Genomic DNA, 8938 nt, shown 5'->3' with positions numbered 1-8938 from the left:
GTTTCTAATCAAGCACCCTCTCAAAATTGAGACCTTCCTTGATGGCTCACAATAAAATGGCACCCGCACGCATCACGACTCCCACGGCATCTTATTTCTCTCTATAGCACTTATCACAATCTGACCTTCTAATTATTCTGCTCACTGTCTGCCTTCCCCCCAGGAGCATGCACTTCAAGAGTGCTCTCTCTTCACTGATGCATCATCAGTGTCTGAAACAGTGTATAACATGGGCCCAGTAAATACTTGTTTGATGAATCAAAGCAAAAATAAAATAAAAAAAATCAAGTTCCCCATTAGTGTGTATATCCTCGATAGTTTATTATCAATAATGGGGAGATAATTACAGTGGGAGAAGGAAGAGGGACTTCTGGTGGGGAAAGTGGAGAAGACAATTCTAAAAAAACTAGAGGACAGCAACAGATGGAACTGGTCGATAAGCAACAAAAGAGATGCTGAAATCATTTCTATCCATTATGAGAAGCTGGGAGTATAATTCTCAAGAACAATGAATGACACTCTTTGAGGCCTTTTCCTTCTGCTATTGATGTATGGAAGCCTAGGGACACACTTTCCGAGAAAATCCTTATAACCCATCACTGTCCAATCAATCGGAAGTCTTGAGCAGAGTCAGGCGATGAGAAGCTTGAGAGGTCTGGATTAGAAGCCATCCAATTAGATCTCTGCCAAGCCTGATGGCACAGCACAGGCACTTATGTCGATGAAGCTCATCATTTCAAGGTGGGTGGGCAAAGCACATTTTTAAAAATTGCTGGGTTACTTCTCAGATTTGGCCATTCATGTCGATTCTTTTCCAGTAAATCACATCAGCATAAACTGCCTGATGTAAATCTTCAAAAAAGGTACATCTCAGAGCCTGGAGGTGACTATGGGGTCGTCTATAACATGTCAGATATGCCTAGTGTATAGTGGCCAACTGAAAGCCATCAAAACAGAGTTTAAGTGTGCCAGGTGTGCGCTTTATGATTTTGTCTTACTGGAAGGCCTTTCTATTTCAGGTGAATTTTATTTTAGAGGTGTTGATTGTTTGCAGATGCTTAGAAAAAGAGACAACAGGATAAAACCATGTTTTTGGAAGTCCTTAAAGAAAGTTTTGCAATAGTAATAAAGAGTTTAAGGTGGCTTCAGGACACCGTGCCTAATAAAGCTAACCTGGAGTGGTACAGTATGCAGAATTTGAAAGTCTGGATTCTATTCTCAGAGTCTGAAAACGACGTGTGTGTTCTCCTGTAAGCCATCAAATCACCCTAAGTTCTCCATGGCTTCATCTGAGAAAATGAGAAGTGATCATCCACTTCCCTGAGCACACGGGGGTGTAGTGCACAACCTGCTCCTGCTGTGACCCACTTTGCTCCTGTCATTGCTCCGCCTACTACAGCTCTGTCAAAACCATGGTAACTAGACAGAAACTAAATGTGTGACAGCCAGAGAGATAGAACTTCAGGTCTTTGCTCTCCATTTCAAAGGACAACAGCTGCCTAAAAACCGTGTGACCTCTTTGGATGCTAAAAATGATTTTGTTTCATCATTTTGTCACCAAGTATGCCTCGGTGACTCCCAAGATGAGCATTTCTTTGAAAACTGCCCTGGTTGTTATCGTACAGAAGCAAGCAAGCAGTCACTGACTCTTTAACAATCTTTTTGTTTTCTATTTCTTTCTAGTACTTAGTGTGTGTGTGTCTTTGAACACACACTATCTTTTTCTGCCTTAAAAAAAAAAAACAAAAAAAACAAAAAAACAAAAAAACAAAAAAAACAAAAAAACAAAAAAAATCTAACAAAAACAAGAGGCATGAGTATCCCTGCATGTAAGTCAAAAGAAAGAAAAAGATCCTCAACAGCATTTTAATTTTATAAAATTTAACACATTGATGATGGGTAATTTAACTTCAGCAAACTAGGCGGCTAGATTGTCATAGCTTAAATAACCATTCTCCCTTATTAAAAATATTAATAAAGTAAGAGTATTATGAAATTTTAATCATTTTCCCCAAAATTTCAACCACAATGCAATTTAAACATGTTTGGAGTAAAATCAACCAATTTTTTTATCAAGGACAAATCACACCTCTCAAAAACTCTGTTGGCAGGCAGAGTGACCCACACAGGACTGACTGGAGGAAGGCTGTCCTTTGGAAATCCATACTGTAGCGGACAAAGACTCAGAAACCGAACAGTTGGCTCCTAGTGGGGCTCCCAAGAACCTCGTTGTTGTCTTTTTAAACACTCATCATCCCACAGTACTTCAGTTTCAAGATCATTAATAAAACATCAGCTGGAGAAGGCAGTACCCAGGCAAACAGGGATGACAGCAGGTAGAACGCTGGGGACTGTCACAGCCTAATGGGTAAAGCTGTAGTCCATAAGCAGTGCATAAACTTCATGGAGACATAACTAGGTAGAAGCATTATATTTTTTGTGCTGATAACTAGTAGAAAAATATAAATTTGTAAAGACTTAAAATGAATCTATTTTCAATAACATTTGCTTTTCTGTTATAAAACCATTCAATATATATTAGAAAAAACTTAGAACATTTCCTAAGCCATTAAATACCTTTTCTTCCATTTACACATACATAAATAGATGTTTAAAACTTCTTACCTAATGTTCTATATATGATGCTACACTCTTCCCCAGCTGTCTCCAGGACTCAACTCTGTTTCGTCATCTATTTTCCACACAGTCTCTTCTGTAAGTGATACTTTTGTGATATAGAATAGACCCTAGGTTTATTTGATGAACAACTGGATTTTCTCACCAAACTGTTAATTCACTCTCCATCTAAGATTGTTTTCATTATTAATTCTTATTGTCCTTTAAGCTGACAGGAACTCAATCCTAAGAACTGTCTTCAGAAACAGCTGTAGCTAGAGGACATGTTAGCAAACCAGACAGGGGGTGGGTAGGAAAAAGAACTGATTCAGCCTTTGAGGAAATTGAAGCATATGTGGGAATTAGGGTGGTTGAATCAAACTTTCAATGAGCATACACAGCTCTCCAGAAATGAAGTTGGAAACAGTGTTCTGTTCCCGGCTGTGTGCTTGCGTTGTTCTAGATATAGACATCTGGGCATTAAAGTACATCTGAACCTACTACTGCCACTTAACCAAACCAGCATAATTTATAAATGCATTTCAAGTACATATCATTATACCCACAGGTAAAGATAGCTCTCACCCTTTTTCAAAGATGTTCTCTTTTTAGCAGAGACAATTACAGAAAACTACAACTGGTCAAAATGCAGAGAACAAATGATTTTGAGGTGCACAGCCCCAATGAGTACATCTAATACCTCCTAAGTAAAAACTACAACTGAGTTTCAGGGAACACTGTGGAAGAGTAGACAGAAAGATGATACAAGCCAGAGGACTGGGTAATCTGTCATGAAATTATGTCTCCTGGAAATGCCAGGAATTCCTCAACAGTATGGCTTCCTAAATAAAAACCTATTCAAAGGCAACATCAATAGTTATGCCAACATAAAAAGGGGAAATCAGCCCTAGACATCAACTACAGGCAGCCAGTGACTACAGCCAACTAAGGACTGCTGTGAGAGAATTAGTCTTCCCCAGAGTTGAACACCCAGTTTGGTTATCCAAAAACAAGTAGTCAACCTAGAAATGAAATACATATGATCAATAATACATGGAATGGTGTGTGTGTGTGTAACAATACACTAACAAACAAAAAGAGGCCATCAATTTGAGAAGAAATGAGAGGGAAGTAGGAGGAAGGAAATAAAAGACATGATGTAATTATAGTTTAATTTTTAAAATGATGTCCCACTGATACTGTCTTTTCATATTTCAAATAGCTTCTTAGTAATATGTAGTACATTCTAGCCAGCAATGTAGTTGGTATTAGATATTAGCCCATCTTTAATATAGTAGTTACAGACGTTTTGTATGTTGTTTTCTTTTCTTTTTGGATTCTGAAACTCTTCTCTCTCAACTATTCCTTCCAAGTCTCCTTTTGTCATTTTTCCTCCTCTGATTTCTACATTTATGATACCTCAGGGTTTTGTCCTTCAACATCTTCATTCTACATTCTTTTCTTGGTCAACCCCTTTAGTTCAAAGACTCTGACTCCTTTTCAGTAAAGTTTCCAAATTATGAATCTCAGATGTGAAGCAGAGATTACATATAGCTGGCAATCTTCAAATTCCAGGCCTTCATGTGACTGTCAACTGTTCCAGATGTTGAGCTCCAAGTGTCATTCATCTTCTTGCTCGCTTCAGGCCATTATTCAAACACTGAGTTATTAGAACTATCTTCCTTGTGCAAACTACCTTTCTCTATAATCTCTTATACCCTACTCTACCATACCCTGCTGTATGGTTCTGTTTAGTACCATCTATTATCCAGCTTAGTGTACAGTTTTTGGTATGTTTCTCTTCTTGTCCTTGGGGAATAAATCCATTCAGTCATAGATGTTGTCAGTTCTGTTCACTGCTATATTTTACTACCTAGCAAAATGACTAGCCCATAGTAGCTACTCAATAAATAGGAAGAGGGTGACTTTGATACACTAGCATACAGTAAATAAATTAATACATTTGATGCAGCTCAGAGTAGATACCTATTTAATAATTCAGTTCTGTCCCAGTGAGACCACGTGGACCTAAATTTGTTTTGCTACTCTCTAAATCAGTGCTTGGTGACTCTTAGAAATAAAGCAAAGGACGACAAGCATGCATCTAAATTCTACTCTCCTATACTCTACTGCATGAACACTACTGCTCTCCTGTTTTATACTTAAAGCAAAAATAATCATGAAAAAATATTTCTGAAGTCACAGAAGATAGTGCAGGTTTTCTTCCAGATGAGAAAATCAAGGCTTTACACAGACTTAAAATTTTTTATCACAGTTTTATAAGGCATTCATTCTTTCAATACAAATGTAATAAATACCTCCCAAGTAAAAAGTGCTACAGCCATGACCTTGCTTATAAGAGTCCTGAACATTAAATGGTCATATTCAACTTTATATGTTGGAGTACAGACAAGAACTCAGCTCTCCTATTCTATATACCACTTTTTCCTTTCCAAGAATATCAATATTTAGCCTTTCAAGCTTCAAACTTACTATTCCTTTGTCTGCACCCAGCGCTGTCCTTGGCTCTGAGTCAGGTGTAAATTGGTCTCTTCAGTTCCCAGTATTAGGACGGAGATAAAAATAGGAGACCCGGAAGCATTTAAGCTTTTATTCCCTCTGCAATGAGAATTTGTAAAACAGTAGAGTGCAGACTTCACTGTGTAAGAAGATTATGAGGTGTGTGTGTGTGTGTGTGTGTGTGTGTGTGTGTGTGTGTGTGTGTGGCGGGGTGTTTAATGGGTGCTTCCTATCTGCTCATTTCCACAGCCCCATTTTGAGGCTTATCCAGTTGATTGGCCTTCCTGAAATCAGGCATTTGTGGATCTACTGTTTCCTGTGTAGTCACCAGCTGCAGGGTAGATTAGTCCCTAGCAGATTTTAAGCCAGCTGGAAGAAGGTTTATACATTGACTGGGTCTTGGGCATTTCTAAACAGGTCATGAAATACTTTGCAGGAGTTAATTTGTAAACTTGGAGGCAGTCTTCTTAAAACAGGATCTATCTAAGTTCATCTCAAATCTGGTGTTACATACATGCTCCCAGAGTCAATGCACATAGACAAAATTCTATCCCTTTCATTATGTCTACCTTTGAGAAATGTACAAGGTTATTTCATTCTTTGACATACTCAGAAACATAAAAGCCACCCTTTCTGTGTCTCTACAAATGGTCAGTTCATGGAGTTACATCACTCTCCAGTGTGTCTATAGGTAAAGTCTAACATTGTTTGGCATGAACCGCACCCACTCCCAAAACAAAATAAAAGTCACTTGAACTGGAAAAAAAAATCTTAACTTTATAAATCATGTGTTATATGTGTAACTGCAAATAATTTGCATATTTTAACGCTTCTTATTCTTAGAAAATAGCATAATAACCTTAGCCATGACCTTGGAAACACTAGGATGATATTAAAAATCTGTGTTGACGATGTCTATAACATCACTTATTTAGGATATCCTACAAACATGTTAACCTCTATGAATTTTAGAAAAAAAATTGACATTCTCTTTATGGAAAGATAAAAATCAAAACAATTGGGAAAAAGAAAACAATATTTGAACTGCATTTAACAGTAGAATGCTTCCGGACAGGCATTAATTATTCCAGATGCACTGATTTTGTTTTTTCTAAACCAGCTTGGTGACGTCTGTGTACAACTTGAGAACTCTTGAAATTTCTCTGCCTTTCTTCAACAAATAGGGCATGCTCCTGGGAGAAGACACTTGCTGTTGATTGTGTTTCGATGAAAACTGACATGTCTTAGGGGAACATTTAGCCTGGACTAGTATGCTGAGTAATGAGACCACAAATTCATAATTTAACAGTTCACTGTTTAGCAGAGGTGGCAACATGAACACAGAAGATTCATACTTAATATCATTTGCAACTCTAAAAAGAGACATCTAAGATGGAGATAACATAGTTTAGACAAAATGAGAATATAGAAAAGAATATAGTTTTGAAATGGAGAGTCGAAGAATTACTATTGAACTGACAAACAAATAAAAGGAGCTAGTATTTGAGCCATGGCTGTTCTTTATAGTAAGCGTCTCTCAAGCAGGCAATGTTTCAAGTACATAATAGCTTTAATTTTATGCAGATTACATATTTACACTATAATAAAATGGAGAATGGCTTAGTGGAGATAGTTACTGCCAGGGACATAATTATTAATCAATATGTCTGTCTAAAGCTGTTAAGTCAGTTACTGGAAGTCATGTAGAAATTCAAATTCCTCTTGTTGTCATCCAAGTTCTCTTCAAGACTATATTTTACAATCAAAAAAACCAATGACATATAGCCAGATTCCCAGGAGTTTATATCCAGAGCGATATAGAAGGAAGGAAAGAAAAAGAAAAGAACTCCTTCAATCTCTTTACAAAGCAGATACACAAACACATGCTCCTTGTGCTATATCTGTCCACACTGTTGTGCAAGCAGGCAGTCTAGCAGCTGAAAAATATTTTTGGATGTCTGTCATGTTTTGTCATTAAAGACCATATCCCAGCAAACAAATGTGGAGCATTTTTGACCTTCTGTAGCTATAAGGCAGACTGTCAATAAGGTAGTAGGATTTCCATATGAATTTCACATAATCTAAAACAGCTGACTTCATAGTTTACCTACAACACGTCAGTTAAGACCTTTGTGCTATCAGCACGTCTCTCTCACTTTCCCCTTTCCTGGGCACTGGACAATAAGGAAGAAGAGGGTCTGAGGAGATAGCACTGTGACTACAGTCTGATAGGATACACACAGCTCTGGACTTGGCCTCTAGTACCTCATAAACTGCAATCCCAGCGCTCGAAGGGATGCAAGAGGGTCAGAAGTTCAAGGTCGTCCTCAGCTCCATAGAATTTTTCTATGCCAGACTGTGATGCAGAGACCTTAGCAAAAAGAATACCATAGTTTTCCTCGAAATATTTACTTAAAGGAGGAAACAGTTGACCTCTAAATCTCCTTGAAAGTCTCAGATTTTGGAATCAGGCTCTCTTCTGTTTCTTTTACCGGCGCTAGTGTTTCTGCGGCATAGGAACCTGACCCTTTTACACGTGAGGTTTGGCAGATTCATGACCAATTTCCTTCAGATTTCCTCCCTCTCCATGTCCCAATCCTAATAAGAAAAGGCAAACCTCAAAGGAAACTTAAAATATTTAATGACTTTGACTTTTAAACATAACCCAAATTAGATAATAATGTCAAGTGATCCAAAATATTAAACTGAACAAACTGTATTCTTCTATAAAGTTCATATCAAGCAAATCCTTACTGGTTTGGGTTTTGGGTACTTGTAAGAGAAGAAAGAATTGTACAGAATTTGAGAATGCTTTGGGCTGGGGAGATGGCTCAGTCAGAATAGTACTTGCTGTGGAAACATGTGGTCCTGAGTTCGAAAACCCAGCAGTCATGTAGTCATGTAAAAAGAGGTAGACACACACACACACACACACACACACATACACACACACACGTAACCCATACACACACAAAATGTACAAATACTTGCCATTTCATCATTTTCAGGTAGAGATAACTAATAAACATCCTAGCTGGTAAAATTTAACACAACTGTACTTAGAACTGCGCTAAGTATTTAAGAACATATGGATTATTGTATTCATGTCATATAAATGAATAAAAAGGGCATGTGAAGGAACTGAATTAAATTGCATAAGTGGGCTAAATACCATCAGATCTTTTGCTTTTAAATTATCTTTGAAAACAAATTCTAAGATCAATGAAAATCGCAGAAGGGCACGAGTCAAGGCTAAAATCAAGCTATAGGAAAAACAAGGCTAGAATCCTATTGAATGATCCTCCCCTTTCTCACACTGGCTGTGTCATGCCCATAAAAAAAATTAGTATTTTAAATTGATTTCACATGCTGGAATCCTTGGCAAGAGCAACCATCTTAGCCAAGGCTACTTCCTAAAACTGGACATTTACAATAAGGGAAAGGGGGAAGGGAAGGATATAAGCATATATGCATGCAAATAACTGTTAGTGAGAAGGCCATGAATTGGAAGGACAGTGTGTATAGGTATATAAGAAAGGGGGAGGGAAAGGGAAGGAGGAAATGTTGTAATTATATTACATTCTCAAAAACTTAAAGGTTTATATTTTATTCATGTGGGTGAATGTGTGTCTGTGGGAGTGTCATGTGTGTCAAGGTGCCTTTAGCCAGCAGAGAGGAGAGCAGATATCAAATCCCTAGAGATAAAGTTACAGAGAACTCTGAACTCCCTGATGTGGGTGCTGGTAATGACCTCACATCTTCTGGAGAATCAGTAAGCACACTTCACCACTGAGCCATGTTT

Source organism: Mus musculus, chromosome 12, assembly GCF_000001635.26.
Source record: "Mus musculus strain C57BL/6J chromosome 12, GRCm38.p6 C57BL/6J".
Lineage (NCBI taxonomy): Eukaryota > Metazoa > Chordata > Mammalia > Rodentia > Muridae > Mus > Mus musculus.
Note: the sequence above shows the minus strand (reverse complement) of the source record.